General features: G+C 40.6%; 1 pseudogene; it reads right to left on the bottom strand.

Moving 5' to 3' along the window:
- Nucleotides 1–5278: 5278 nt before the first annotated feature.
- Nucleotides 5279–5595, bottom strand: LOC112621761 (annotated as a pseudogene).
- Between the last annotated feature and the right edge of the window lie 13021 nt (nucleotides 5596–18616).

Genomic DNA, 18616 nt, shown 5'->3' with positions numbered 1-18616 from the left:
TGACAGAAGAAAGGTTCTATTTATCAATGCTACCATAAGATTTGTAAACCAGTTAAAGCATGTCATCTTTCCTGTGGCAATTAGTGCTTTTGATCCAAGTCAGGGCATGCATTTAGAGTTGTTTTTCAAATTGTGGTGATGAATATCTTGTCTGATTTCACCTATAACCCTTGAGATGGATATGTAGGAAGACTAATCAAGATAAAAGTTTTAATGCATTGTTATAAAACAGAGTGAAACTATAACTGATTCATGCTCAATTTTAACTCCACAGCCTTAGCCTCATTGGGTTGTGTAGTGACTGAATTAATGGATTAAAGTTAGAAAATGTGCCAAACCATAAACCAGAGATAAGTAAGCAGAAAACTGTACTGTCGTGAATCGACATCATTCTAGTCACTTCTGAGTGTGATGGCATGAGTATTCTCACATGAAAGACTATTGCAAACTCTTACATTTATTAAAACCAAGTATCGGGGGAACCTGCCCCAGATAGTTAACGTGGGTTCTTTTCTATTTCTGTAAGCATCTCGGCTGGTTTGAGAAATAAAGGGAAAGAGTACAAAAGAGATAAATTTTAAAGCTGGGTGTCCAGGGGAGACATCACATGTTGGCAGGTTCCGTGATGCTCCCTGAGCCGTAAAACCAACAAGTTTTTATTAGCGATTTTCAACAGGGGAGGGAGTGCACGAATAGGGTGTGGATCACAGAGATCACATATTTCACAAGGTAATAAAATACCACAAAGCAAGTGGAGGCAGGGCGAGATCACAGGACCACAGGAGGGGGCAAAATTAAAATTGCTAATGAAGTTTCAGGCACACATTGTCATTGATAACATCTTATCAGGAGACAGGGTTTGTGAGCAGACAACCTGTCTGACCAAAATTTATTAGGCGGGAATTTCCTTGTCCTAATAAGCCTGGCAGTGCTACAGGAGACCGGGGCTTATTTCGTCCCTTTGGCTTCGACTGTGAAAGACAGCTGCCTCCAAGGGGGCCGTTTATAGGCCTACCCTCAGGGCGCATTCTCTTTCTCAGGGATGTTCCTTGCTGAGAAAAAGAATTCAGCAATATTTCTCCTATTTGCTTTTGAAAGAAGAGAAATGTGGCTCTGTTCCATCCGGCTCACCAGCAGTCAGAGTTTAAAGTGTTTATCTCCCTTGTTCCCTGAACATTGTTGTTATCCTGTTCTTTTTTCAATGTGCCCAGGTTTCATATTGTTCAAACGCACATGCTTTACAAACAATTTGTGCAGTTAACGCAATCATCACAGGGTCCTGAGGCATACATCCTCCTCAGCTTACGAAGATGACGGGATTAAGAGATTAAAGTGTAAACAGCCATAGGAAATCACAAGGGTATTGATTGGGGAAGTGATGAGTGTCCATGAAATCTTCACAATGTATGTTCAGAGATTGCAGTAAAGTTGGGCATAAGAAATTATAAAAGTATTAATTTGGGGAACTAATAAATATCCATGAAATCTTCACAATTTATGTTCTTCTGCCTCAGGTTCAGCCAGTCCCTCTGTTCAGGATCCCTGACTTTCCGCAACAACCAAACACTTGTAAACAGTCTTTACATGAACATTATAAACACAATGTATACAAATATATAATGTTTCTTTTCTCTTGAGATGTTTCAGCTGAGAAATCTGAGAAGGTAGAAACATTGACTTGCAAAATGCAACTCTTCTCTAAAACACCTGGTAGTCTAGATTTGGTACCGATCTAACTTTTCTATATATTTCAGAAAGTAATTTTTTCCCCAGTACTTTGCTAATTGCCCATAGAAATATAAACAAAACACACATGCTAATGTTGCCCACTCGATATTGAGCAGCATCATAGAGTTAGACTCTGGAGCTGCAACTTCTAGGTCAAAAGTTGATGCTATTTCCGAGTAGTGAGCACAGCATCCCTGTTGCCAGGAGGAAATGTATTTTTAGCTCTGCTTTCATTAGGTGGGTTTTCTTCCTCTTCAAATATGAGGAAAATAAAATCCTCTTTATCACCTTAACACAGGGGGGACTCAAAGTGCATTCTCCCTAAGGTGCACAGAGGGCTCAGAATAGAGACAAATGGGGGGTGACATTGTCCAGATATATTGGAGAACAGTGAAGACAACCACTTTAGCAGAATTATTTATTTATTTATTTATTTTTTTTGAGATAGAATCTTGCTCTGTCACCCAGGCTGGAGTGCAGCCGTGTGATCTCAGCTCACTGCAACCTCGTCTCCCGGGTTCAAGCGAGACAGCTATCTGAGTAGCTGGAATTAAAGACTTGCTTAAGTTTTGTATTTTTACTAGAGATGGGGTTTTGCCATGTTGGACAGGCTGGTCTTGAACTCCTGGCCTCAAGTGATCCACTGGCCTTGGCCTCCCAGAGTGCTGGGATTACAGGCGTGAGCCACTGCACCCAGCCCAGAGTAAGTATTAAGAGTGGATATTAAATGGAACATTGCACAAACTCATGAGCAGATAGTAAGAATGACAACTCTGCTAGAAGGCAGTGACCTTTGGTACATACTTGTAAAACCTTTAAAACTATGAACAGTGTATGGCTTTTAACAGAAAAGATGCCACAATTGGATAAAGATAGAGACAGAGAAATTGTATCTGTATTAAACTGAAATAGTGATGATTTTCTGAATCATCCTTGGTTAAGGATTTTCATCAAAGAGTTATTGAGGAATACTGTAAATGATTATGATAATTTATCTGTATGTATGCCATTTATGGTTTGTATTCCATATATAATTATGATTCATTAACTATATAGTAAAATGTATTAGGTTGATGCAAACGTAATTGCAGTTTTTGCCATGACTTTCAACGGCAAAAACCACAATTACTTTTGCACCAACCTATATGTAATTTTCATTTTCCAGTGCAGATCCATTCTGTCTAAATTAATCCTTTTATTTTCACGAAGCTCTTGAGTTTAAGAGTATTTCACGTGTTGTTGTAGGTGACTGGACTGGGAAGACACTACCTGAAAACAGTGGTCTACATCTGGGCCCAGAGGATCCAAATCTGGAAATCAGCCCATTGTCTAGAATGCTGCCTTTGCCATACTCTATTCTAGGATAGTCTAGGATACTAGACATACCCATTTTTTGTTTAGAAAGATCATCAGGATTTTGTAAGAGGGCTTGTGGGGGCAGGGGTGGGGTGGGATGGGGAGGTGAATGTGATGACAAAGAATGCCTTTAGAACTTCATTCAAAACTCTATGCTGTATCATTTACTAAGCATGACTAGTGTGTGTTTGTGAGAGTGTGCTGGAGCAGAATTCAGGCATTTATGATTCCCAACTAAGACCATGAATTTGAAGGAGGCATGCTTCCTATCCAACTTCAGAAATGGCAGCAAATCAAGTAGCAAATTTTTTTCATCCCTTTTTATGGGCCTATCACTGAGCTGACTGCAAGGTATACTAAATAGAGACTAACTGTACTCCTTAGCCTTAAATAATTGTTCTAATTATGTAAAAATACAAAAGAAAGAATTGTCACAGTCTAAAACATTTCATATTAGCTAGAGAGGCAAATTGTAAAAAATTAACTGCTTCTGGAACAAAGAGGTTCTATAGAAGAAACATACTTAGTGATGTTCCTTGAAGGAGGAGAAAGGAGAGGGGAATGGGTAGGAGATAGGAGAAGCAAGTCCACAGCACTAACAAACCCATTCCTGGACTTCTGCACATCCTTGAGCTTCAGCCCAGCTTTTGCAGGCAGCAGTGACCCTGTATTTTGATTCTTAATGCCATGATACCCCTAATAGAAGAAATTCCATGACTGCTTTCTTAAAACTGTTTCTGATATTCAGTTCCTTCCTAATTTAATTTTACTTTAACCTCTTGGCTGTTTGTCCTCCTTGAGAAGAAAGAGTTAGAGAGAGAGAGATAGCTAGAGAGAGAAAGAGAGAGAGAGAGAGAGCGAGATGGGGTCTTTGGTTTCAAGATTTGCGTGTATAATTTTCCGAGCTAGCTTTTCTCAGGAGGAGTTATTCCTTCTGTCTGTTTTTTAACTAAGTGTCCCCAAATCTTTATGAGATAAGAAACTAATTGCGGCCAAGATGCTAGTGCTCGCCAGCACCTGTATTCTTTTCTTTATCCTAAGCCCCCAGGTAGAACACACTTTCTAGGCTCCCTTGCAGATAGGTGTAGCCATGTGAGAGTTCTGTGACATAGCAAGCAGAAATGATGGGACCATTTTCAGACTGACACATAGGGAACCTCCCATGTGCAATTCTCTTAAGCTCTTGGCTGATTACAGAGGACTCAGGGACACCAAAGGAGAATGAAGCCTCTGTTGGGAAGGACCCTGGGCCCCTAAACTGTGAGTATAAGACAGAGTCTTCCCTTCCTCCCAGTGCCTCGTATTGGACTGTGATGTGATGTGAACTGCAAATAACTCAGATTGCATTAGCTGAATCTCCAGTTGGTTGCTCATTGATTCATTTAACATATATTATTGGACCACTTCTCATGTTCAATACCATAATCCTATTGATTTTCCAAAGCAATGTCACTATCAATTTAAAGCACATGAATAAATTTATTACAATAGAGCATAGCCATTTTGGACAAACATTTAAAAAACATTTTATTTAGAAGAATTTCAAGATAACAGTTGTGAGAACAGCACAAAGAACACCTGTATACTCTTCACCCACGTTCACCTACGTTTTGTTCCATTGGCTTCATCTCTTGGTTCTTCACATACACACATATTTATCATAGTTTTCTGAACGTGATCACTGTCTAAAAACAAGGACACTCATCTACACAACAGCAGGACAGTTGTCAAACTAAAGAAAATTTCTCACATCTATTCAATCCACTGTCTGTATTCCAGTTTATGAATTGACCCCAACCTGTCCTTCATAACATTTTTTTCTTACTTATAGAGTAGCCCAGTCGAGGAGCGTGCACTGATTTTAATGGTTATTTTTTTTAGTCTCCCTTAATCTTTGTCTTTACCTTTAATTTCTGTCTTTTATGACATTGACATTTTAAAAGTCCTATCTTTCTAATAGAATGTTTTTCATTTTGGCTTTGTCTCATTTGTCATCATTGGAGTTGGGATATGGATTCTTTTAAAAAATCTTTTTGTTGAAGTACAATAAGCAAACATTTTGAACCAAAAGTTTGATAGCTCATTGAACAAGGGTGAGGGATTGAGGTATCCGAATGTAATTGTTTCATTGCTAGGTTATGAGGTAGATGCAGTTTCTTTTTCTTTTTAAAAAATTTAAAAACCAGAACATTTACTACATGACTAATCATTGAAATTCTTCAGATGAGCTGGATGCTGCAACGGTTGTCTTTTTTGGTTTAGGTGTTGCTCCTTCACGGAATCTATGGCTGAATCTGTGGTAGCCAATTCTTAGGTGCCTCACTTCACCAGTCCCAGTGGTATTTTGTCTTTTAGACTTGGCACTCGAGTTGTACTTCCTCTTGCACTTGGCAGAGTAGCCACATTTGCCACAGGTCACTTCTGAAGGTGGCAGGCCTTAGACCCACAGCAGGGGCACAATGTGTGCATCTTAATGGGAGGCTTTCCAAACTATGACATTCCCTTTGTCATCTTGCTTCTGTGGCTAAGACCAAAGAGCAGTAGATGCAATTTCTTTTTTTCTTTTTAATTTTTCCATAAGTTATTGGGGTACAGGTGGTAGTTGGTTATATGAGTAAGTTCTTTAGTGAGATTTTGATGCACCCATTACCTGAGTAGTATACACTGCACCCAATTTGTGGTCTTTTATCCCTCATCCCCTTCCCACTCTTTCCCCCTGAGTCCCCAAAGTCCGTCGTGTCATTCTTATGCCTTTGCATCATCATAACTTAGCTCCCACGTATCAGTGAGAACATACGGTGTTTGGTTTTCCATTCCTGAGTTACTTCACTTAGGATAATAGTGCCCAATCTCATCCAGGTCTCTGCAAATACCATTAATTCATTCCTTTTTATGGCTGAGTAGTATTCCACTGTATAAATATACCAAAGTTTCTTTATCCACTCATTGATTGATGGACATTTGGGTTGGTTCCATGATTTTGCAATTGCAAATTGTGCTGCTATAAATATGCAAGTGCAATTATCTTTTTTGTACTATGAATTCTTTTCCTCTGGGTAGATATCCAGCAGTGGGATTGCTGGATCAAATGGTAGTTCTACTTTTAGTTCTTTAAGGAATCTCCACACTATTTTCTATAGTGGCTGTACTACTTTACATTCCCACTTGCAGTGTAGAAGTTCCCTGTTCACCACATCCATGCCAACATCTACTTTTTTTTTTTTTTTGTTATGGCCATTCTTGCTGGAGTAAGTGGTATCCCATTGTGGTTTTGATTTGCATTTCCGTGATCATTAGTGATGTTGAGCATTTTTTCCTATGTTTGTTGGCCATTTGTATATCTTCTTTTGAGAATTGTCTGTTCATGTCTTTAGCTCACTTTTGGATGGGACCGTTTGTTTTTTTCTTACTGATTTGTTTGAGTTTGTTGTAGATTCTGCATATTAGTCATCAGATGTATAGATTGTGAAGATTTTCACCCACTCTGTGGGTTGTCTATGTACTCTGCTGACTGTTCCTTTTGCTGTGCAAAAGCTCTTTAGTATAATTAAGTCCCAACTATTTATCTTTGTTTGTATTGCATTTACTTTTGGGTTCTTGGTCATGAAATCCTTGCCTAAGCCAATGTCTAGAAGGGTTTTTCCAATGTTATCTTGTACAATTCTTATAGTTTCATGTCTTACATTTAAGTCCTTAATCTATCTTGAGTTGAGGATCCAGTTTCATTCTCCTACACATGGCTAGCCAATTATCCCAGCACCATTTGTTGAAAAGGGTGGCCTTTCCCCACTTTATGTTTTTGTTTGCTTTGTCAAAGGTCAGTTGGCTGTGTTTGAGTTTATTTCTGGGTTCTCTATTCTGTTCCATTGGTCTATGTGCCTGTTTTTATACCAGTATCATGCTGTTTCAGTGACTATGGCCTTATAGTATAGTTTGAAATCAGATAGTGTGATGCCTCTAGATTTGTTCTTTTTGCCTAGTGTTGCTTTAGCTATGCAGGCCTTTTTCGGTTCCATATGAATTTTAGAATTGTTTTTTCTAATTCTGTGAAGAATGATGGTGATATTTTGATGGGGATTGTATTGAATTTGTAAACTGCTTTTGGCAGTATGGTCATTTTCACAATATTGATTCTATCCATCTATGAGCATGGGATATACTTCCATTTGTTTGCATTGTCTATGATTTCTTTCAGCAGTGTTTTGAATTTTTCCTTGTAGATGTCTTTCACCTTATTGGTTAGGTAGATTCCCAAGTATTTTTTTTTTCCAGCTATTGTAAAAGGGGTTGAATTCTTGATTTGAGTCTCCACTTGGTTTGTGTTGGTGTATAGAAGAGCTACTGATTCATGTACATTAATTTTGTATCCAGAAACTTTGCCAAATTCTTTTACCAGTTCCAGGAACTTTCTGGAGGAGTCTTTAATGTTTTCTAGGTAAATGATCATACTGTCAGCAGACAGCGACAGTTTGACTTCCTCTTTACTGATTTAGATGCCCTTTATTTCTTTCCCTTGTCTGATTGCTCTGGCTAGGATTTCCAGTACTGTGTTGAGGGAGAGTAGTGAGAGTGGACAACCTTGTCTTGTTCCAATTCTTGGAGGGAATCCTTTTAACTTTTCCCCTTTCAGTATTATGTTGGCTGTGGGTTTGTCATAGATGGCTTTCATTACATTTAGGTATGTCCCTTGTATGTTGATTTTGCTGAGAGTGTTAATCGTAAAGGGATGCTGGATTTTGTGCAGTGCTTTTTCTGCATCTATTGAGATGACTATGTGATTTTTGTTTTTAATTTTATGTGGTGTACCACATTTATTGACTTGCGTATGTTAAACCATTCCTGTTTCCCTGGTATGAAACCCACTTGATCATGGTGGATTATCGTTCTGATATGTTGTTGGGTTCACTTAGTATTTAGTTAAGGATTTTAACATCTAAGTTCATCAAGGATATTGGTCTGTAGTTTTCTTTTTTGGTTATGTCCTTTCCTGGCTTTGGTATTAGGGTTATGCTGGCTTCACAGAATGAATTTGGGTGGGTTCCTTCTTTCTTTATCTTGTGGAATAGTGTCAATAGGACTGGAACCAACTCTTCTTTGAATATTTGGTAGAATTCTGCTGTGAATCCGTCTGTTCCTGGACTTTTTTGTGTTGGTAATTTTTAAATGACCATTTCAATCTCGCTGCTTGTTATTGGTCTGTTCAGGGTATCTGATTCTTCCTGATTTAAGCTAGGGGGTTGTATTTTTTCAGGATTATTCATCTCTTCTAGGTTTTCTAGTTTATGTGCATAAGGGTGTTCATAGTAGCCTTGAATAATCTTTTGTATTTCTGTGGTGTCTGTTGTAATATCTCCCGTTTTGTTTCTTAATGAGGTTATTTGGATTTTCTTTCTTCTTTTCTTGGGTTAATCTTGCTAATGGTCTGTCAATTTTATTTATCTTTTCAAAGAAGCAGCTTTTTGTTTCATTTATCTTTTGACATTCTTTCTGTTTGCTTCAATTTCATTTAGCTCTGCTCTGATCTTGGTTATTTTCTTTTCTGCTGGGCTTGGGTTTGGTTTGTTCTTGTTTCTCTCGTTCCTTGAGGTATGGCCTTAGAGTGTCAGTTTGTACTCTTTCAGTCTTTTTGATGTAGGCATATAGGGCTATGAACTTTCCTCTTAGCACTGCCTTTGCTGTATCCCAGAGGTTTTGATAGGTTGTGTCATTATTGTTGTTCAGTTTGAAGAATTTTTTAATTTCCATTTTGATTTTTTTTTTGACCCAAAGTTCATTCAGGAGCAGGTTATTTAATTTCCATGTATTTGCATGGTTTTAAAAGTTCCTTTTGGAGTTGATTTCCAATTTTATTACACTGTGGTCTGAGAGAGTGATTGATATAATTTCAAGTTTTTAAATTTTATTGAGGCTCCTTTTTTGGCCTATCATACAGTCTATCTTGGAGAAAGTTCCATGCGCTATTGAATAGAATGTGTATTCTGCAGTTGCTGGACGAAATGTTCTGTATATATCTGTTAAGTCCATTTGTTCCAAGATATAGTTTACATCCATTGTTTCTTTGTTGACTTCCTGGCGTGATGCCCTGTCTAGTGCTGTCACTGGAGTATTGAAGTCTCCAACTATTATTGTGTTGCTGCCTATCTCATTTCCTACGTCTATTAGTAATTGCTTTACAAATTTGGGAACTCCAGTGGTAAATGCATATATGTTTAGGCTTGTGATATTTTCCTGTTGGACAAGGCCTTTTACCATTATATAATGTCCCTCTTTTTCACTTTTAACTGCTGTTGCTTTCCAGTTTGCTTTGTCTGATATAAGGATAGCTACCCCTACTTGCTTTTGTTGTTCATTTGCATGAAATGCCTTTTTCACACCTTTACTTTAGGTTTGTGTGAGTCCTTATATATCAGGTGAGTCTCTTGAAGGCAGCAGATGGTTGGTGAGTTCTTATCCATTCTGCAGTACTGTATCTTTTAAGTGGAGCATTTAGGCCATTTACACTGAATGTTAGTATTGAGATGTGAGGTACCATTGCTTTCATCTTGCTATTTGTTGCCTTTGTACCTTTTTTGTTTTTGCTTTTCAACTTGTATTTTTGTTTTATAGGTCCTGTGTCATTTATGCTTTAAAGAGGTTCTGTTTTGATGTGTTTCCAGGATTCATTTCAAGATTTAGAGCTCCTTTTAGCAGTTCTTGTAGTGGTGGCTTGGAAGTGGCAAATTCTCTCAGCATTTGTTTGTCTGAAAAAGACTGTATCTTTCCTTCATATATGATGTTTAGTTTTGCTGGATACAAAATTCTTGGCTGATAATTGTTTTATTTGAGGAGGCTGAAGATAGGGCCCCAATTCTTTCTAGCTTTTAGGGTTTCTGCTGAGAAATCTGTTAATCTGATAGATTTTCCTTTATAGGTTACCTGGTGCTTCTGTCTCACAGCTCTTAAGATTCTTTCCTTTGTCTTAACTTTAGATAACCTGATGACAATGTGCTTAGGTGATGATCTTTTTGTGATGAAGTTCCCAAGTGTTCTTTGTGCTTCTTGTATTTCGATGTCTAGATCTCTAGCAAGGCTGGGGAAGTTTTCCATGATTATTCCCCCAAATATGTTTTCTAAACTTTTAGATTTCTCTTCTTCCTTAGGAACAACGACTATTCTTAGGTTTGGTTGTTTAACATAATCCCAGACTTCTTGGAGGCTTTGTTCATATTTTCTCAGTCTTTTTTCTTTGTCTTTGTTGGATTTGGTTAATTCTAAGGGAGAAGACCACCACTCATATTGTCTTATGCCCAATTTCTGCCTCCAAAGAAAGAAAAAGTAAAAACTAAAAGGCAGAAATGAAATCCACAAGCAGACAGCCCGGCACCACACCCTACGCCTGGTAGTTAAAGATCGACCCCTGACCTAATCGGTTATGTTATCTATAGATTACAGACATTGTATAGAAAAGCACTGTGAACATCCCTATCCTGTTTTGTTCCGATCTAATTACTGGTACATGCAGCCCCAAGTCACATACCCCCTGCTTGCTCAATCAATCACGATCCTCTCACATGCACCCCCTTAGAGTTGTGAGCCCTTGAAAGGGACAGGAACTTCTCACTTCGGGAGCTCAGCTCTTGAGACAGGAGGCTTGCCAATGCCCCTGGCCAAATAAACCCCTTCCTTCTTTAACTCAGTGTCTGAAGAGTTTTGTCTGCGGCTTGTCCCGCTACAATTCAAAGACCTTATTTTTGAGCTCTGAACTTCAGAGCATTTTGCATTTCTGTAAGTGTATCCAATATTTCCTGAATTTTTTATTGTTTTTCCTTTATGCTGTCTATTTCCTTGGATATGTCTCCTTTCACTTCTTTTATCATTTTTTTGGATTTCCTTGCATTGGTCTTTCCCTTTCTCTGGTGCCTCCCTGATTAGCTTAATAACGAATCTCCTGAATTCTTTTTCATGTAAATCAGGGATTTCTTCTTGGTTTGGATCCATTGCTGGTAAACTAATGTGATCTTTTAGGGGTGTTAAAGAACGTTGTTTTCTCATGTTACCAGAGTTGATTTTCTGGTTCCTTCTCTTTTGGGTAGGCTCTGTCAGAGGGAAGATCTAGGGCTGAAGGCTCTTTGTGCAGATTCTTTTGTCCCACAGGGTGTTCCCTCATGTAGTACTCTCCCCCTTTTCCTATGCATGTGGCTTCCTGTGAGCCAGTCTGCAATGACTGTTGTCTTTCTTTTGCGTCTAGCCACCCGGTGAGTCTCCAGGGCTCTGGGCTGGTACTGGGGTTGTCTGCAGAGTCCTGTGATGTGAACAGTCGATGGGTGTCTCAGCCATGGATCCCAGCACCTGTTCCGGTGGAGGTGGCAGGGGCGTGAAATGGACTCCGTGAAGGTTCTTAGCTTTGGTGGTTTAATGGCCTATTTTTGTGCTGGTTGGCCTCCTGCCAGGAAGTGGTGCTTTCCAGAGAGTGTCAGCTGTGGTGGTGTGGAGAGGAACCGGCAGTGGGCGGGGCCCTAGAACTCCCAAGATTATATGTCCTTTGTCTTCTGCTACCAGGGTGGGTAGGGAAGGACCATCAGGTGGGGGTGGGGTCAGGGGTGTCTGAGTTTGGACTCTCCTTGTGTGGGTCTTGCTGTGGCTGCTGTGGGGGATGGGCATGAGGTTCCCATGTCAATGTGGTTGTGTACCTGGGAGGATTATGGCTGCCTCTGCTGAGTCATGCAGGTTGTCAGGGAAGTGGGGGAAAGCCGGCAGTCACAGGCCTCACCCAGCTCCCATGCAAACTGAAGGGGCCGTCACACTCCCACCATCGCCCGCCAAACAGCCTTCTGTTTCCAGGTGGTGGGTGAGCTGAGCTTGAGAACTTGCCCCAGGCTACCCACCTCCCAGCTGGGAAAGAAAAGGGCTTGGTTCTTCCCCCACCTGTGGAGTGTGCACACCAGATTCATGCTGTCCCTTGAGTTCTGGCCAGGAGGCTTCTCACCTGGTTCAAATTGTTACAAAATTCAGCTGGAGATTTCCTTCTCCATGTGGCGTTTCCCCCCCCCCCTCCTCTGGCTGCCTTCCTGATGGATCCCTGTGGTCCCAGGCAGGAATGGCCGGCTTGGGGACCCAGCCAGCTCCCAGGGCCTTACCCGCTGCTTCCTCTATCTCTGTATTTCGCTTGGCTGTCTAAATTGACTCAACTCCAGGTAAGGTTGGAAACTTCTCCCGCAAACACACCTTCAGTTTCTCCAGTGGGGGTGTGTTTGGGAGAGGAGGGTCTCCCTTTGCCACTTTTGCAGTTGTGACACTCACAGTATTTGAGGCATCTCCTGGGTCCTGCAGGAGCAGTCTGCTTCCTTCAGAGGGTCTGTGGGTCCTCTCGGTATTTCTGGTTTGTTCTTGCAGTCGATCTGGGACTAAAATTCACAATGCGAGCCTCCGCATGCTGCTTTGTCTGTCGGAGTCAGAGCTACAGTCTAGTCCTGCCTTCCGTCTGCCACGATCTCCTCATTTTCTCAGTAGATGCCATTTCGAACAGCAATAACAACATTGTAGTTTCTTATGACAAGCATCAATGATTGTACTTTTGGGCAGCGGAAATGTTATGTAAAATGAGGAAATGGGTGGTTTCCAGCCTGCTTGTGTCTTGGTGGTGACTTGCAGCTTTCCGTTCAGCGTTTAGAATCTCTTGCTACTCGTTGCTTTCACGATGCCACAGATTCTCTTTTGTCTGGAGAAATGTATGTGATAACCTGGCACTCACGCCTGGGTGTCTCGGTAGGTATATTAACCTACCAAGTGTGTATGCATTTTAGAAATGTTATCTGGAAAGATCAGTCCGTGACTCAGAGCATGGTTTTCCAAGTGCGTCATTTCTAGGATATGGCATCTGGACAGGGAAAATGTTTTTGGGCAGTGGAATGGTGAATTTTATGTGTCACCTTGTCTGGGCTATAGTACTCAGTTACGTAACCAAATGCCAGTCCGGGTGTCACTGTGAAGGTAGGCATTTCGTAGATGCAATTAACATCTGTGGTCAGTTGATTTTAAGTAAAAGATACTAACTTTCATAATATGGGTGGGCCTCATCCCATCAGATGAAGTCCTTCAGAGCAAAAAACAGGTTTCCCTGAAAAGAAAAATCTGCCTGAAGACCATATAGCATCCTCTCCTGCCTGCATTTCCAGTCTGCTTGTCTGTCTCTACAAGTTTCAGACTTGCCAGCCCGCATAATTTCATGAGCCAATTCCTTAGAATAAATCTTTTAATGTACACATTCACACACACACATCCAAATGCTTCTATGTCTCTGGAGAATTCTGACTGATACACAGTGGCACAGGTGGCAGTTGTTTTTGTGTTCCTCGAATCGTGCCTCACTGTGGTCATTACTAGCACAATGTTTTTGTCAGGCCTCTGAGCTAAAGCTAAGCCATATATCCCCTGTGACCTGCAGGTACACGTCCAGATGGCAGGTTCCTGCCTTAACTGATGACATTACCTTGTGAAATTCCTTTTCCTGGCTCATCCTGGCTCAAAAGCTCCCCCACTGAGCACCTTGTCACCCCCCACCCCTACCCACCAGAGAACAACCCCCCTTTGACTGTAATTTTCCTTTACCTACCCAAATCCTATAAAACTGCCCCACCCCTATCTCCCTTCGCCGACTCTCTTTTCGGACTCAGCCCGCCTGCACCCAGTTGATTAAAAAGGTTTATTGCTCACACAAAGCCTGTTTGGTGGTCTCTTCACATGGACGTGCATGACAGTTTTGAATGAGAAGTGTTTAAATAATATATGTTAAATGGATCAGTGAGTCACCAACTGGAGATTAACCTAATATAAAAGTTAGTATTGAGGCTTTAAAATAAAAAAAAAATTAGCCTTGTGATTATATTTCTCCATAATATTGAAATCCTTTAAAAATAAATAGAACAGTCATGGTTTTTTAATCTTAAGAAATACATTCTGCAGTTTTTTTTTTTTTTTTTTTTTTTTTTTTTTTTTTTAATTCTCCACATAAACTTGAAGTAATGTTGCTATCTGGGACTCGAATGGTTTCTGTTTATCATTAAGTAATGACAGAGGTTTGCTCTTAGTTCTGTATTGAGTAAATATATGTCCCATGTAAAATTTGCTGCCCTCTGGTGGATATAGTTCGATAAACATTATACAATTATATATCAAATTCCATATATTAAGCAGTTTCTCATTTGTGTATGTTCCCAAAGTTCCTTTCTAAGTTTGAAAACTGGAATGCATTTTTCACATAAGAAGAGAGGTTAGTATCTCAGATTTGCTTATAAATCCCTATTATAATAAACGGTACTTAAAATATGGCACAAAAAATAGGGTAGAGCCTAACAAGTAGTTGCAATGATTTCATGAGGAAATGCATTGAAAGTGATCACTTGGGAACCCAGTAGCCATCTCCCCTGCTGTGGCCTTGATTACTGAGGAAGGCGAGGTGGAATCTCCTGGATCCCATCCCTGGGGGTGCTTCTGTGGCCTGCCATGGTGTGTGTGTATTGGGCAATGGGGATGGGAGGATAGTGAAGGACAGAATCCAAAGCTTTCCAGGAATGGGGTGAGGCTTGGGGGTGTAGTGAAAGGGACTCAGGCAGAGCATAGCCAGGAGGAACAGAAGTAGGTGAGTTTGAAAGAAATGAAAGATCTGGAAAGAAATACATATGGGACTGAAGGGACAAGAGTGACACCAAAAGCAGGCAGAGAGGAGTGAAGAACAGTGGTAAAGAGTGTCCTGCACCTGCTCACAAGAGCCAATTGTTAAATTGTCAAGAATTTTGTGAGCCAGTTGTTAAACACAGACATTATTAAAAACCAAGTCAAGGCCGGGCAAAGTGGCTCACACCTATAATCCCAGAGCTTTGGAAGGCCAAAGTGGGATGATTGCCTGAGGTCAGGAGCTTGAGACCAGCCTGGACAACATAGTGAGGCCCCTATCTCTACAAAAAATCAAAATCAAAATAAATTAGCTGGACATGATAGTGCATGCTAGGAGTCTCAGCTGCTTGGGAAGCTGAGGTGGGAGGATCACGTGAGCCCAGGAGTTCAGGCTGCAGTGAGCTATGATTGCGCCACTGCACTCCAGCCTGGGCAAAAGAGCAAGGCCCTGTCTCAAAAAAATAAGTCATATAAACTTACAATGAAATAAATTGTCTTTAAAACTAAAGTAATATATACTCAAGACTCACCACTTCCTAAGTATTTTACTGTTATAGTAAAATCACCTATTGAGATGATTTCCATATTTTGCATTCATATGGTGGGAATATTCCACAATGATGTGCTGCCCAGCATCTCCCCCGAGCTCTGCATTCTGAGATCTCAGTAACTTGTTGTTGGTTACAGCGTGAATACTTTTGCTAAGAAAACCGAGAAATGCTACAAATCAAATGAGCTCTCCTGTATCCCCAAGAGCTGATTGTTAAACAGTTGCCAGCATTCCACTGGGTGAGGACATCTCTTCAGTAACAGAACGTTTTCTTTCTCTTCTTAAAAATGGTTTCACTACCTGTGCTAGATTGGTGTTCTAGTTCATTTATTCATTAAATCAAAAATTTTATTTTTTGATTCTCTACTTGTTAGGGATAATTTTCCATGGATTTCTTATGTGTCTGCGTACCTTATAAGAAAGGCACAGATTGCCCTTTGTCCCAGAAAATCTTTTCAGTGATGTTCATACAGTGAATGACCTTGGAAGCTAGGGATTGGGTCTCCATTTGGAGCAAAGGGCAGACATACTTGCTGCCCATTATAAAATTTTTGCATCCCCTAAACTCAGCATTCCCCTCCTGTATCACAACCCACTATGTATCCAGGTATCTTTTGGTCCTTTTGTGTCACCCCGTAGACTTGGGGCTCGAGATACTGTCCCCAAAATGCCAAAATCCTGGCTATTGCTCTTGTTGTAATTCATAAGCTGTTCTTCTCTGACCCTGAATCTCTTGTCTTCTACTGGCCTCAATAAAACTGTAGCAGGCAAACTTATTGGCTTGTGAGTAGGGCAAAATTCAGTCCCTTCCCAGTTCTTCACAGTACTTTATGTCAGGCAGTGAGCGAGGCACTGAAATGCAGAGGTGAGTATGGCAAAAAGATCCTCCTGGAGCTCAGTATGTCTTGTAGGATTATAAACGCAAAGCATTAAAAATAAATGATGGCCGGGCGCGGTGGCTCACGCCTCTAATCCCAGCACTTTGGGAGGCCGAGACGGGTGGATCACGAGGTCAGGAGATCGAGACCATCCTGGCTAACACGATGAAACCCTGTCTCTACTAAAAATACAAAAAAACTAGCCGGGCGCGGTGGCGGCGCCTGTGGTCCCAGCTACTCGGGAGGCTGAGGCAGGAGAATGGCGGGAACCCGGGAGGCGGAGCTTGCAGTGAGCCGAGATCGCGCCACTGCACTCCAGCCTGGGCGACAGAGCGAGACTCCATCTCAATAAATAAATAAATAATGAATATTTAAAATTTATATTGGGATAAGAATTAAGAAAGAGTTAAATAGTGGTGCGATAGAGTAATGGAGCCGTCTAGAGGGAAATCTGCAGGAGTTGTGGGGGACGGTCTCTCTGGTAGGTGGTTAAGCCAGGAGAAAGAAGTTTCAGCTGAAGAGTGAAGAGAGGGAGTAAGTAAAATAGTAAAGGAGGCCAGCCAGGTGCGAAGGCTCATGCCTGTAGTCCCAGCGCTTTGGGAGGCCAAAGACAGGAGGCTGGCTTAAGCCCAGGTGTTACAGACCAGCCTGGGTAACATAGTGAGACCTAGTGAGACCCTGTCTCTACCAAAAAAAAAAAAAAAAAAGAAAAGAAAAAAAAGGAAAGGAACACAGTGGAGTCATGAAGTAGCATTTTTTTTTGGTTGATTAATAAAGGGGATTTTTTTTTTTTTTTTAATGGGAAAAGATACGTTTTCTTCCATTTTCCTCTTTTCGTTAAGGTAAATAAGTGGGAGGGGAGGTTTCCAGACAGTGTGACAGAAATGGCAGGAGATTGCACTTTTCCTGCATTGGAATCACATGAAATTCTAAATATTATATAAAGACTTGTGATTTGAGGAAATCCCTGGAAGTAATCCTTGGAGGCTGAATAAGAGTAGTATTAGTACAGACGGCGGAAGGCAGCGAGGAGGACAGAAAACGTGGCTGCAGTGAGAGGAATGAAATGACTGTCTTTGTACCCGCCCTGAGCAGTGCTCCTAAGGTGAGAGCTGATGAACTGGGGATGGATTGCCTGGAGTTTTAAAGTTTTCTTTCAACATTAGGTAGCAAAATCCATGGAGTATGATTCCACTAACAATTGAGAGTTAGAGTGGAGTGAAGCTACCTGAAGGACAGAGAAAAAGCGTTTTGAGACTCAGTTCCTGACTCTTGATTGCTCTGTGACCTCTCTGCTGTCTTTATTAGATATAACACTTTCTTATGAGAGGTTGCTTTAACTACCTCCCTGAGGATCTGAGACGGGAAAGCAAAGGCAGAACAGCAGACTATAAAGTCCCCTTCTTACATCTTCCACCAATGTGGCGTTTGAGTACTTCTGTGGGTTTTTAGAAATATGGGTTAGAAATTATGCTCAAGGCAATTTAAAAGTAATATTTTTATACTTGCTAGAAGTTACACTCAAGCCAATTTGAAAATAATATTTTTAGGTCTGGTATGGTGGCTCATGCCCATAATCCCAGCACTCTGGGAGGCTGAGGTAGGCAGATCACTTGAGTCAGGAGTTCGAGACCAGCCTGACAAATATGGTGAAACCTCGTCTCTAGTAAAAATGCAAAAAAAAAAAAAAAAAAAAAAAAAAAAAAAAAAAAAGAAGTATATATATATATATAAAAAAAACTTGGGCATGGTAGTGGGCGCCTGTAATCCCAGCTACTCTGGACAGCTACTCTGAAGGCTGAAGCAGGAGAATCGCTTGAACCTGGGAGGCAGAGGTTGCAGTGAGCTGAGATGGTGCCACTGCACTCCAGCCTGGGTGACAGGGTGAGACTCTGTCTCAAAAAAAAAAAAAAAAAAAAAAATTATACTTCAATATTTTTATTGACACAAATGAATATTGTATAATGTCTGTTCTAGATGCAATCTGTAAGTTGGTTTTATTTGCTTTTTTCTTTTAGTACCAGGTATTAGATAACCTAAAGGTATGCACAAAGGTTTTGTCCTTGGATAATAAACATGGTGCTGGCCGCTGGGTTTATTGGTTTTCACAATAAAATGCCAACGAAAAACAATGTAGAAAATACCCACATTATTTTACTGTGAAATTCTGTTAAAATGAATATATTGCTGTAATGGCATACCCTTACATTTTACCAAGCACTTAACATAGTCCTATAAGAATGCCCAAAAGTAGTTGTTGATATATATATATATATATATATTTTTTTTTTCAGATGAAAAAGCAGTCTCAGAGTGGTGGTGTGAGCTGCTTCAGGTCACATAGTAACTAGCCAGTGTCTTAAATGAGCCCCTGGAACATCTACACGGTGTTCTGTGATCAAAGGCCTGAGGGAGTTCTTACAGATTTTCTTTCGGTTGCTTCTCTTTTTGT

The sequence above is a fragment of the Theropithecus gelada genome, chromosome 3 (assembly GCF_003255815.1).
Source record: "Theropithecus gelada isolate Dixy chromosome 3, Tgel_1.0, whole genome shotgun sequence".
Classification (NCBI taxonomy): Eukaryota; Metazoa; Chordata; class Mammalia; order Primates; family Cercopithecidae; genus Theropithecus; species Theropithecus gelada.
Note: the sequence above shows the minus strand (reverse complement) of the source record. Positions and strands in the feature narration are given on the sequence as shown.